This window comes from Rhinoraja longicauda, chromosome 8, assembly GCF_053455715.1.
Source record: "Rhinoraja longicauda isolate Sanriku21f chromosome 8, sRhiLon1.1, whole genome shotgun sequence".
In the NCBI taxonomy this organism is placed as follows: domain Eukaryota; kingdom Metazoa; phylum Chordata; class Chondrichthyes; order Rajiformes; family Arhynchobatidae; genus Rhinoraja; species Rhinoraja longicauda.
Genome location: NC_135960.1, coordinates 22,144,091 through 22,157,672, shown reverse-complemented (window position 1 = coordinate 22,157,672; position 13,582 = coordinate 22,144,091).

The window sequence follows — 13,582 nt, the reverse complement described above, 5'->3', positions numbered from 1 at the left end:
TGAAAATCATCCTGAACTACTGACACTCCCGGCAGCAACCTAGAATGAATGTGTGTTACTTCAAAGTAATTTGGTGAGTACTATTATGTTGACTAAGGAATCTTTCTCTTACGTCAAGCAACAGGGTGATAATTGCTGGCCATGTTCTGGCAGCTAGCGCAACTTTCTTATTGACTTCCCGAAGAAGCTTAGTCAATTCTTGACAACCTTTGTTGTTTTGTATACTGGCTTTGAGGAATCGAGTAATTGGAAAACATTCACTTCATGCCCTATTGCTTTAGCAATATTCTCCCTTCCTTCTTCTTTTATCTTTTTCTTTTGTGTCATTAAAAAAACTAAATAGAACAGGATTCCCTGAGGAATGGCCATAAAAGACAAAGGATGATTCATTTCTAACAATGGGCAACACCATCGCAAACACAAAACACATCCAAAAAGGTCATCTGGATTTTGTTAGACTAATCCTCTTCTAAATTTTACATTGTTACACACAATCATTAGTAAAGTCAGATCTCCATCAAATCACTGTAATCACAGTTTCTCCAAGCTCTATTGCACAGAATTCCTCCAAAATGTGCACACTTTTCCCTACATTTCAAACTAATCTATTGTAAGATAAAATGAATAAAACTGACTAGTTCAGTAATACTTCTGATTTGCATATAAATGATTAATAATTGTTTTATTACTCCTCATAAACTGACGAGATACATAGCCTTATGTACTACACGTACCACATAACTAAGGTACTGCGTAATTTGCATACTCATGATTCCTTGAAAACTATTTTAACATATTGTGTAATAAATAGGAAGTACAAATGCTGGTTTCTTCCAAAGATAGACACAAAATGCTGGAGTAACTCAGTGGGTCAGGCATCGTCTCAGGAAAAAATGGATATGGTCCCAATCCGAAATATCACCTATAAATTATCTCCAGGGATGCTGCCTGACCTCCTGTGTTACTCTAGCATTTTGTGTCTATCTTTAACATATTATATGTGTGTTCCACTGATTGTTGAGACACTGTGGTAGTCAGGTAGAGCAGATTCCACTCCCTTTTGTTGTTCATTTTCTGGATTATTAAAAAAAATAGTTAAACTAAACAGGGCGGCACGGTAGCGCAGCGGTAGAGTTGCTGCTTTACAGCGAATGCAGCGCCGGAGACTCAGGTTCGATCCTGACTACGGGTGCTGCACTGTAAGGAGTTTGTACGTCCTCCCCGTGACCTGCGTGGGTTTTCTCCGAGATCTTCGGTTTCCTCCCACACTCCAAAGACGTACAGGTATGTAGGTTAATTGACTGGGTAAATGTAAAAAATTGTCCCTAGTGGGTGTAGGATAGTGTTAATGTGCGGGGATCGCTGGGCGGCGCGGACTTGGTGGGCCGAAAAGGCCTGTTTCCGCGCTGTATATATATGATATGATATGATATGATTAAATACATTTATTACGGCCAGCTTCTCGTCTTTCTTATCAAGCTCCCAAGCTGCCATTGACATACGATAGGTGGAAGGATATTTTCTTATACGCAAACAATCTCGACCCAAAACGTCACCCATTGCTTCTCTCCTGAGATGCTGCCAGACCTGCTGAGTTACTCCAGCATTTTGTGAATCAACAACAGAGATCTCCACGACATCTGAATTAGTTATTCATTTATTTGAAGGTTGCAATATAACATATTGGCATATCTTTTATCATCGACCTGTTATTGATTGGGTTGGTAAAAATCTAATGTCCTACCGTAACCTACATGACTTATACAATCTGCCAGGTCTTATCTCCAGCAGAAATTTCTTACTGATCTACTATCAGTAGGTTCTTCAGCCGATTTATATCACCAGTTTATTTTGGCTGAACTTCTATCCACCATTTCTTTCCATGTACTGAAGCATTACATCAGAGCTGGCAGCTCCTCTGGCTCCTCTGGCTCTGCCCAGTCCATACATAAGCATGAGATTAACCCCTTTGTGTCCAAAAATATAGCAGGATACAAAGTAATGTAATAATATACTAAAATAACTAATAAATGCAAAATGGCTCCAAAACACCGACCCCTAATTGTTATAAGTGTATAACGCAACAAACTATGTAATAAAACTCTCGTTTGTTTGTTCCTGAACTACAGCCATAGGAGAGGGTGGGAGGAGAGGGTGCTGCACCAATGCTGGAGAGTTTTGGGCCCAACGGGTCCACTTGGTCTAGTTATTAATAAACATTAAAATGTGCCATAAAAACCATACATAATCAAAAAAGCATGCACTATGTATCGGCATCTAATCTATTATAGTGATTCTTCAATCTGTAATAATAATATATTCCTTTATTCGTCCCACACCGGGGAAATTTGCAGTGTTACAGCAGCAAAGTGGATAGCAAGAGAGCAAGAGATCATTCATTATTAATAAAAGATACCTAAATTGTCATCAGTTTTCTCTGTGTTCTTAGCTGTTATTGTTGACTCATCTGCTGAGAGCAGTGCTGGTTGTGCAGTCTCACAACAGAGGGAAGGAAGGACCTCCTATATCTCTCCTTCACGCACTTGGGGTGAAGGAGTCTGTCACTGAAGGAGCTACTCAGTGCAGTGACAGTGTCCTGCATGGGGTGGGAGTCGTTGTCCAGCAGCGATGTTAGCTTTGCCATCATCCTCCTCTCCCCCACCACCTGCACTGAGTCGAGCGGGGAACCCAGGACAGCGCTGGCCTTCCTGACCAACGTGTCGAGTCTCTTCCTTTCCGCCGCTGAGATGCTGCTGCTCCAGCAGACCACTCCATAGAAAATGGCTGATGCCACCACCGTGTTGTAGAAGGTCCTTAGGAGTGCCCCCTACACTCCAAAGGACCTGAGTCTCCTTAGCAGATAAAGTCTGCTCTGGCACTTTCTATATAGCGCATCGGTGTTTTCAGTCCAGTCCAGTTTATTGTTGAGGTAGGCACCCAGGTACTTATAAGAATCCACCCTCTCGATGTCCATTCCCTGGATGTTCACCGGTGTCGGGAGGACCTGGCTGCGCCTGCGGAAATCTACCACCATCTCCCTGGTTTTTCACCGCGTTGATCCGGAGGCAGTTCCGCTGGCACCAGTCCACAAACTCCTTGATCAGTTCTCTGTATGCCCTGTCCTCGTCGCTCGTGATGAGGCCGATGATGGCAGTCGTCAAAGAACCTCTGTAGATAGGAGTCTGCGGAGCTGTGCCTGAAGTCCACAGTGTACAGGGTGAACAAGAATGGCGCTAGCTCTGTTCCCTGCAGAACCACAGTGCTGCAGACCACCCTGTCCGAGACCAGGTCCTTTGTCCTCACATAATGTGGTCAGTTGGTGAGGTAGTCCAGAATCCAGGATGTGAGGTGGTGATCCACTCCTGTGCGCTCCAGCTTACCCCCCAGAAGCCCCGGCTGGATGGTGTTGAATGCACTGGAGAAATCAAAGAACATGATTCTCACAGTGCTATCCGGCCTCTCCAGGTGTGAAAGAGCTCTGTTCCGCAGGTAGATGATGGCGTCCTCCATCCCGATGTGAGTCTGGTAAGTGAACTGCAGCGGACCCATTGATAGTCTCACCAGGCGGCGGAGATGGGTGAGGACCAGACGCTCCATCTTCAAGATCGCCAGTCTTTGCTGTACTCAGGTATCAGCTTCAAGTAGGAGACATATCTTTGTTATCGGTCTTTCCAAGATGTTGTTAGTCTGAAGTCGAACTGTGCGCAGTTCTGGTACAGCCTCCAATATACTGCCCATTAGACACAATCTTCTTCAGTCTTCTTCTCTTCCAGTTTAAGAAGTGGTCTGCTGTCAGTCCTCTTGATGCTTCACCTGCAGGATTTTCCTTTGTGCTGACATATCTCCATTGTGATATATCAGTAGTATCCCTTCCAAAAGAGATTCTGTTAGCTACAAATGTTTGAAAGCATTTGGTTTCGTTGTTGATTTATTTAAGCACCGTTGTGCTATGGATCCAGAAAACGAATTTGTCCAGTTGGATCTGTAATTTTTTTTGCAGCATTGTGTCAACTCTGGATTTTCCCATTATGAAGTCGTGGTTGTATTGCTTGACCAGAAGGTCCTCTTAGCTTGCAATAGATGTTTGATTAACAGCAGCAGCAGGGCAGCCATTCCCATCCCTGTTGTTGTGGTCTCATCTCAGTTAACTATCCAGGGTAGTTCCATTTGTAACAAATATTTCTGGATGGTAATCTTCAGTTTCGCTAGTGATGGATTCATCTAGATTTCCACCATCGACAAAAAGTATAGAGTTCTCTGTGGAACTAGTTTTTTCAGCAATTACTTTGGTTGAAACGTCTTCAAGGTGTGCTGGGTTTTCTGATGCATGATCCCCTGAAGTTTCCAGTTCTATCATTTCTTGATCCGAAGATTCACGATTTTCTGGTATTAGTTCAGAGTGGGTCTCAGTTCGGACAAGTATTTTCAGGACCAGATTCTCCAGCCAATGGATCAGCTAGGACTGCTTTGGAGAAGATGCAGGTTTCATCACCGGCCCCGATATGGTCAAACATCTGAGATGGGAGAACAGCATCACCCGCAATTGGCTTTTCCTTCTGTTCTGGTTTCTTTTTCTTGTTCTTTTGTTCAATATGAAGTATTTCAGAATGATCTTCTTGCACCTGTGCTTCTACAGGTTCTATGGTCGTTGCCAAACTGCTTTTGGCTGTTTGCACCTTTTCTCTTGCCTTAGCAAAGGTAGGGCCTTTGGCAGTTCCTCCTTTCAAATAAGAGTTTATCCCATCAGCTGCTGTCGAGCTGTATCTTGATTTCCTAGCAAGTACATTGAGTCTTGTCTTGGCTGCTGCTATTGCAGCATCTAATTTAGTTGTAATCATTCCTTCCGTCTTCTCAGCTGCTCCTTCTTCCTCTTCCATTCGGGTTCCATTTCCAATTGCCTTCTCTTCCTGTAGAGCATTTCCAATTGTCTTCTCTTCTGTTCAATTAACAGTTCTTTGGTTTTCAATTGTTCATCTTGTTTCTTCTGCTCTTCCTTACTTTTCAGTTGTTCATTTCCTCTTCCTGTGCCTCAATCTCATGCCTGTCTTCCATGATGGCAGCCAGTTCTTCGAGAACGGCCAGGTGTGCCTTAGCCTTCATACGAGCAGAGTGCGTCCAAGATGCATGAGATGACGAACGAGATTTGAAGATCAATTTAGAGTTTGTGATTTGGTGAATTCACTGATTTTGTTTTTCAAGTTCATCTTCAGGCAGTGGTAACTTTACCAGTGCTTCCTTGAATAATTGAATCAGGTTAGATTGTACTCCATTTACATTTTCACCTGATTCCATGTTCTCTTTCATCATTTCTATTAACTTGGTAGTTTGTTTATATCTTGAGTTTTTCTGGTTTCCCTCTTCAATCTCAGGCTGGCTTTTTAGGAAGGCAACCCACTCCAAGACATAAGAGAACTTTAAAGTTTCACTTATTGAAGAAAAATCATTGTCCCTTTGGGAATCCATTCTGATGACGCCACCTGCTGGCCGAACATCAGATGTACGTACAAGCATACTTGTACGTCAATATCCCTTTAAGACATATTGACGCCAACTCATATCTTTGGAATTCAAAACAAAGCTGATAACTAGCTCACATTTCCAAAAAATTTCAGTCATAGTTCTCTTATACAACTTCTGAAAAACTGCTTTCCTATAAAGCTTACTGCAATTAACTGGCTTTCGAAGCATTCCTTTCTCCGAAGTCGATTTACGCAGAAAATGACCCTTGTCTTCTGTTTCTGGCTTCAAAGCTTTAGCGACAAAACCATCTTAGTTACTGTTAGTTGCTCCACAAGCTTCAGCCCCACGCCTAGAGCCAGTTCATTTTAAAATGACTCTTTAGAGACGGATTTACTTTCTCTTCTCTCTGACCGAGGATAGCTCGTGATCTCCAGCTGAGAAAGGTTTTACAATAAATAACTCCAGTTCAGATAAGATCTCACACTTCATCTCTTGCAAAGGCAGGTTCTGACTGAACATTCCTGAAGAGTAAATTCAAGGTGATCGCTCCAGCTTAGGTAGATTTGTACGATATTACGGCCAGCTTCTCATCTTTCTTATCAAGCTTCCAAGGTGCCGTTGACGTAGGATAGGTGGAACGATATTTTCTTATACACAAACAGTCAACAACAGAGATCTCCATGACGTTTGAATTAGTTTGACATTTATTTGAAGTTGCAATATAACATATTGACATATTTCTTGTCTTCGACTTGTTAATGATTAGCTTGGTAAAAATCTAATGTCCTACCATAACCTATGTGACTTATACAAACTGCCAGGTCTTATCTCCGGCAGAGATTTCTTACTGATCTTCTACTGGTCGGCTCTTCAGCCGATTTATATCAGCAGCTTATTTTGGCTGAACTTCTATCAGCCATTTCTTTCCATGTACTGAAGCATTACATCAGAGCTGGCAGCTCCTCTGGCTCCACCCAGTCCATACATATGCATTGTATTAACCTCTTAGTGTTAAAAAATACAGCAAAAATACAAAGTAATGTAATAATGTACTAAAATAACTAATAATAGCGAAATTGCTCCTACAACATTAACATTGTACAATATAGAATATGTGCATTGAGTTACTGATGCATTGAGCAATCAAACAATCGGTTTTCAGGTAAAACTTTGACATCTGGCACATAGAAACAGGATATAACTTCCACACCCAAAATGCTAGTTGTTGCATGAAATTCCCATCCTCCACTTTGAATTGAACACAAAAGTCTATCAAGTTGTGCTCATTCTTTTATAGATTATTCCTTAGATGGAGATTTCTAACTAACAATATAATATCACTCTAGACGTAGTCCAAAGCACGCTGTTCTGCATTGGTTCCTTGAAAGTTGTTCCAAACGGGTTATTTTAATTAATCCTTCAAAACTAATTTTTACTATCAAGGCTATACCATTGTCTGATAATAGTTTTTTCCATTTTGTCTGTCCTATTCATATGTCATGATACTTGGAATATTTAATTCCCAACCTTGATTATGATGCAGCAATGTCTCAGCAATGACTAATACATCAAGCATATCAACATTTACATTCAAACAAAGGACTGCAGATGCTGGTTTGCCAAGGAAAGACACAAAATGCTGGAATAGCTCAGCAAGTCAGGAAACATCCCTGGAGAACATGGATAGGTGATGTCTCGGTTGGGACCCTTTTTCAGACTTAGGACTTTTATGTTATTTGTTTTTCATGCATACAGAGTGCATTCAAATACAGTCCCAATGATTTTAACTCATTTGCCATTTTGAATTTCATTTCCTTTGTTAATGTATACACAAACACCATTAAACTCTTAAATATGTAATGGGCCTCACAGTGACTGAGCTTCTTTTGAAAGCTTTGCCCATTTTGATTGAAAATTAGTTGCTGTCAGCTTGACTCTGGGAGTGAGTACTCTTTTTTGCTTCCAAAATCTGACGGACGGCAACCCAGAATAGAGGCTTTGAGATCATACATCTGAAATGTTTTATTCATTTTTATGACTTAGGCATAACAGACAAGGATAACATTTAATGCCCATCCCTTAATGACCTTGAACAGAGATGGTGTGGTGCCTTCTGCTTTTATACAAAGGATGGCTTTGTTTCTTGAGAGAGCCACCTACTGTCTTTGCAGGAAGTCAACCATCTGCACCCTTACATCAAGATATTGATCCTATTTATAATGTCACATGAAACAACTTTTAAGGTGACAGTATCAACAAAGTGCTGTAGCATTTCATAAAATCAACAAACATGATGATTTTGTTGTTTAGATAAGTTATTCACATTGTTAGAAATGTCATGAGAATTTAAGTATGATTAAAGTTAATGTTATTTGTATTAAATAGCAATATGGCATAATGATTAAAGTAATGGAGTAGTTATCAGGAAGCTGGGTCTAAAGGTCTGTAGACATGAGCTCAAATGGCAGGACGGCAGCTGTGGTATTAAAATTCATTTAATTAAATTATCTGGAATTAAAGTATCAATAAAGATGACTATAAAACTACCAGATTGCTGGAGAAATTCATGCGATTCACTAATTTACTCTAGGGAAGGAAATTTGCCACACAAATGTGACCACCCATACTTCAAACTGCCTTGTAAAAAACTCTCAGTTGTACAAAACACTCACAGCACAGAGCACTGCAGTTTATATGGACTTGCTACATATTCTCAAGAACAGTTGGGATAGGTATTAAAGCAAAAATGTACATGAATTGGTGTAAAGCGTCTTTAAAACCAAAATAGACTGCAGCTCTGCCCTCAACTCCTGCCATAGCAGCCAGTTGTTTCCTGGAGTTAGCCACTTTTAGTCTGCAAAGAAACTTCTTAAATTTGTGCACAATCTTAAATACCATTTTAAAACAGAAATGTCATGTATATGATAATACTTATAGATTAGTTTTACAGTCAGCCCAATCAGTGGACTAGGAAAATTAAGTTTGTTTAGTTCAGAGATACAGTGTGAAAACAGACCCTTTGGCCCATTGAGTCCACACCAACCATCGATCACCCGTACACTAGTTCTATGTTAGACCACTTTCATATCCGACACACTAGGGGCTATTTACAGAAGCCTACAAACCTACTTGCATGACTTCGTAACATGGGAGGAAACCGGAGCATTGGAAGAAAACCCACAGTCACAGCGAGAACATACGAACTTTGCAAAGGCAGCACCCTTGGTCAGAATCAAAACCAGGTCTCTGAGCTGTGAGACAGCACCTCTAATGCAATGCCACTGGGACGGCCCTAAGGTTAAAGTTTACATGATTTTTTTACAGGATGAGAAAGAGTAGGGGTAATCTGTCATCAACTTAGATGTCATAATTGCACCTCTCACAGTTTACCTTGGTAATGTAGAACAGTGTACAAGTTGCCCGATTATGTACCACCTTTAGTCCAGCAAACTGTGTCAGGTTAACTATATGGAAGTGATAGCCTGCTCCTTCTATTTAAATGAAGTACCGGCCTCAAAATAATCCAATCTCTTCATTGTCATGATATATATGTAGCCAATGTTGTCTGTTGATCATCTACCCCAAATAGATGTATTTGGGAGATTGAGTTAAAAAAGCATTGGTGAGGTTCTGGATCAGCATCCTGCTGATTGTGGTTAGTGTTCAAGCAAGGAAGGAATCAGTGATTATAATACACAGGTTGATGATTATTTGGGCTGCTCTGTCCCGGAAGGTGTCAGGATTCTTGAAGATGGTTATCAATTCAGAGGTTGAGGGAAGACGTGATAGAAGTATATAGAATTTTGAGAGGCATAGGTAAGGTAGACAGGCAGAACGTTTATCCCAAGGTGGAAATGTCCAACACTCGAAATCATAGCTGCAAGGTGAGAGGGAAAAAGTTTAATGGAGAAGTATGGGGCAAGTTTTTACACAGGTGGTGGTGGAGACCTGAAACACATTGCCAGGGGTGGGGATAGAGGCAGATATAATAGTGTGTAAGAGGCTTTTAGATAGCCACATGGAAGTGCAGGGAATAGGGGGATATGGATCATGTGCAGGCAGATGAGATCAGTTTAACTTGGCATCATGGTTGGCACAAACATTGTGGGCCAAAGGGCCCATTCCTGTGCTGTTCTGTTCTATGTTCTAGGTGGAGCTATCCTGGTGCTCCATTTTGTAGAAGAGCTCATCATGACCTAGTGCTGTCTGTTGGATTAGAGAGTGCTAAAGAATGGAAGTTATTTTCAAGAAGCTTGCATATTGTTGCAGCTATGTTCCTAACTTGCAGTTCATGGACACATCATGGTCTACAGTCAGCATTAAGCTCAAAGTAAGTGATTTTCAACCATATTGATGTTATTCTTTAGGTGGTCATATGGATGATGCACCATCTGTGATGAATGACTCACAGAATTTGAATATGACACTGAGGTGCCCTCCACATTAGGCATTTTCAAATTAGTATTAGGATTAGTACAATCAAAGCGGCCCAAGAAAATTAAGGTTTAAATTATTTCTTGTGGGATCAGGAAGAGAAGAAACAGCCCATCACTAACCAGGAATAAGTCTTTTAATTGCTCAGATTTTAAGAAATATAAGAACACATGCTGTGGAGCTATGACATCATTACATTCATCAGCTGCTATAATGTAGATATTTAATTTTTATAAGCTGTGGTAACAGCTGGTAATTAACATCTGCAAACTACATTAAAGTCAATAAAATCCCACTCACAGATTGCAGTGCTTATCGGCTTCCTCAAACAACAAATCACCAGAATCATTTCTATACATTTTCATGTTTATTCAGATTCTTCATCATTTCCATCATCTTACTGAAGTTAATTCTAGGGAGACCAACAAGATCGCACCCCAAATAGCAGAAGTATTTTTATGTGGTAAATGTCAGGTGGATGCATGCGATAACTTTATTATTCAGATAAGTTGACACAGCATGGTGGATAAACTCCACGGTTCAGGCAGCTTCAGTGGAGAGATTGGAATGTATTCATTTCAGGTCAGGACCTTTCTTTATTGTGATGCTTTCTAATGAAAATATTTTATTTGATTTCAAACACTTGGAGTGTTGGAGTGTATATTGAGGGACCTAGAAGGTTCAGGACCAGTGGTAATGTTTCAGTTTGTGAAAGATTACTGAGACTTTCATCAGCCTCCAGAAAGCATCTCAATATTGCTTTGTGCCATCACTCTATCATATTCATAACAAATCATGTTGCAGATGGACTATAGCACCACTTTATCACCACTGTGACAAAATCTATAATCTTGCTTGATTACTGCGTTTTTGGAAGCACATTTGTGACTATTGATGAATTCAATTGATTCAGAAAGATGTTTTCACCACCTTTCAAGAGAAACTAGCAAGGGACAATAAATGCCAATTCCCAATGACAGTCCACATGAAATATTAAATGATTTAAATCATTGAAAACCTGGGCATTTAGGTTTAGAACCAGTGAGGAACCAATCAACCCTTGTCAGGAATACCCATAAGAAAGGAAAATGTATTTGCCTTTTGGAAAGGTTAATCATTTGAGCTCAAAATGGCACACACATCAAAGGTGGTCATGTGGGTAGGGAGTCATACTCCCCCAAGGGAGTCTGAACACAACTTGCAAGCTTTACCTCAGCAGTGTAAAAAAAAACAGTGTCGGTACATTCTGGTATCTTTCAATTCTTCCAACCACTTTAGTTTTAAAGTGTAGTTTTGCTTGGTGTGTGTTAAAGTGTGTGTTCCCCATTGGAAAGATTGAGGAAAAAAATATTTTTAAACTTAACCTTATGCTTCCATAACAGTGAATCATAGGTGATGGCGAATCAAAAGGTTGCCCTCCTTGTCTTCTGCTATTTCCATCAGAGGTAATTGTTTTGATGGTGAAACAGCCAATTTGAGTTTACACTTCTACCTTTATAAAGCAACCGACAAAGGTATATTTCCCCCTCTCCACACTAAGGGTAAAGGAATGAGGAGCCTCGGGTCTCCAGGTGATACTCTGGAGGTTGCTCACACTTGAGCCCTAGATCCCTGGCTCCACCCCAGACTATGAGACACCACAATTGACCAGGCTTTTTCAGATCAGGATAGAGCAGTGTCATCAAAGGCACCAAGGGCTTCACTGCCTCCTCTTCCTTCTCCTTCCTTGGTGTTCCTGACTGTGTTTGTCTTGTCTCACAATGCTGTCTCCAAAGATCATACAGTACTGCATTCGGAAGACCATCAATCTTATCTCTTTCCACCTTTTAACAAAGATATAAATATCTCCTTCCTATTAAGCCTCTGTTTGTACTCATCTGTCCCCATGTTTCCTTTATTTTCTCTCCCAATATTTAGATGGTCCCCATTCACTTAACACATTAGCCAGACTACCATAACCTTCAGAATAATCTATCCATCCCAGGACCTGAATGGTCTTGGGTTTCGCATCTTCAATCTTCTTCCTCCACATTTTCACGATATCATGCCAACTATGCCAAAATGTAATATAATATAAGCAGGCTTCAAGGATTCGGATCAATGAATGGAGAAAGAACATTTTTGAGAGTACAAACAACAATATCAATTAAAACAAAACACAGGAAAATTATTAATAAATCATCAAGCCTCATGTGCCTCTGCACATCTGAGACTCCTGTCTGCGATGGCTGACCTTGACAACTCAAGAGTCCTGACCCCCGCCCACACCCCGGTCCAGGGTCTCTCTCTCTCTCCCCACAGGCAAAGTCTTTCCCTCTCTCCCCGAAGGTGGTTCCTAATTTAATGGTCAAAACATGCTCTTATATAATATCTTAATCTCCAAGAATAACAAGTGACTATGTGTCAAAGCTAGCTGTCCTTCTTTGTGCATTTATAGCGTGAGTTATTTGTTCTATCAGACACCGAGCTAGTCTCGGATGTTTCTAGGAAGGCAAAAACCTATCTCATTGCCTTCGCAAATGGCCTCATGATTTACTGGTCCCTCTAAGTTATCTTAAGCATTTTTCCAAAACATCTACTTGTTTTCCTAAGTAGGATTTAAAATGTGGTGCTGCTAATTTAGCGGATAACTCAATTTGAGCTGACGTTATTTGTTTAACCCTTACATTATAGCCTGTTGAAACATTTGCTGCTTTACATAGAATTTATGTACCTTCTGGAAGCAGGAACGTTTCATTCCATTATTGTGTATTACATCTCTCACTTGTTTCGACCTCTATTTGAGGTAGGTGTGTTGATGAAGCAATTAGAATTGTGAGCTGTGTTGAGTAATATCATGCTCTCATGGCATTATTTAAAATGCCAGCCCACTAATGTCTGACTGCTGCCTCCTCCTCACATCATCAACATGCAGAATTATGATCACCCCCTAGATTTAAATCAAAATCCAAGTAACGAATGAAGGTTATACAATCTACTGCATTAGTTACTTTCTCAAATAAATAAATGGTTGAAGTCATTTTTTTAAAGAATGTGGGTTTTATTTTGGGTAAAGGCAATAAGCCGGTGCTAAAGACATGCTGTTCTGAAAGAAATATATACTTGAAAGTCCGAATCTTGCACATAATTTTGCCCTATTTGTTCCTTACCTCAATGAGAACTTGCCTGGAGGTGTTAAATCAAACACTGCCAGCGTAGTACTAAAGTACTAACAAGATATCGTTTTCATGGAGCAATAAATATAGATGCATTTTCAAAGGAGGTGGAAGGAACAGGGGTGTAAGTGCATTTGATAACGTGTTGGAAAATGGATCACTAACCAAAAATGCCGAAGCTCTTAGAAGCACCACAAAAATTTTGGGTGAATAAAATCTAGAAAAGTAATGGCCTTTACCTGCAAGAGGGAAAGACACCACCTTACATTATTCACTTTTCTTTTCCTATGTTCTTGAATAGCTGAGTCTGTTCTGCCTGTTCTGTCCCCCTTTCATTTTTCAACCAGTGAAAATGGACCCTGGCAAGATTTCTGTGACTGTTTTTTCCCTGCAGTCTCATAGAAACTGTTTAATTAGTTGAGGTGTACACAAAATGCTGGAACAACTCAGCGGGATAGGCAGCATCTCTGGAGAGAAGGAATGGGTGACGTTTCCGGTCGAGACCCTTCTTCAGACTCATCAGATTCTTCAAT